We start from the raw sequence: 1,044 nt of genomic DNA, 5'->3' as shown, positions 1-1,044 counted from the left end.
GGTGAGAAGACCATGATAAAGACACCAACAGACTCGGCATCTTGAGGTCTCGCTTCCTGGTTCACACACCGTCTTCCTGTCTCTGTGCCCTCACTGGGGGAAGGGTGACGCAGCCCCTGGGTCTCTATTCTTTGGACACTAATCCTGTTCATGATGGTTCCACCTTCATTACCTCATCACCACCCAAGTTCACCACTTCCACACACCATCAGGCGGGACGTTATGTCTATCATATACATTGGCTGCGTGGGACTCAAACGTTCATTTGTTTATAGTGATGGAACAATTGTTTATTCATATTCAAAAATTAATAAAAATGAAAGGAAAATCAGAGTACATCTGAAAATTAACTGAAAAATTCGCTTTCTTCAAAACATTAACTTAAGTGTAAAATATAAAAAATTTATCTTTTATAAGAACAATGCTTTTTTTGTGACCGTGGTCTTGCTGCTGAGTGATTGATTAGCTAAAACTTTAACAACAAGTCCCAAGAAAGAACATACCAATCAATCAGAATTTGTGAAAAAAGGAATCTTTTATCCACTAGAGATACCATCCAGAAAAAGAAAGGATGAGCGGACACTGGGAAAGTGCAGTTTCAACTCAAATATCTGGTATAAAGTTGCTGCTGGATTATGTAAAAACCTTACACATTATGCAGGATCCCAGACCCTCAGACCACACAGCACACCCCACAGTGCGGGGAGGCTGGGGAGGAAGTGAAGTTCTGTTAGGGTCACAGTGTCCTGTCCCAGGAGCACAGCTGCTCAGGCACCTCACTGTTTGCCTGACTGTGGGCTCCTCATCCCTGAAAACACCAACGCCGAGAAAATGAGTTAGTTAATCAAGGGTAAACATTTCTCTATTTGCAAGATGATGAATTTATTCACTGCATACTCACATTTTTGCTTTGACCTTTCTTCATGCCAAAGTTCAGTTATTTTGATGGAATTTATTTGGCTTTTCCACAATATGATTGGGGAGGTGGAATATTTGCACAAAGAATATTTTCTGGTTGTCACAGTAACAAAAATGTCATAAGGT

This window comes from Pteropus vampyrus, unplaced genomic scaffold, assembly GCF_000151845.1.
Source record: "Pteropus vampyrus isolate Shadow unplaced genomic scaffold, Pvam_2.0 Scaffold646, whole genome shotgun sequence".
NCBI lineage: Eukaryota > Metazoa > Chordata > Mammalia > Chiroptera > Pteropodidae > Pteropus > Pteropus vampyrus.
The sequence above is the reverse complement of the archived record's forward strand: the minus strand, read 5'-3'. Positions refer to the sequence as shown.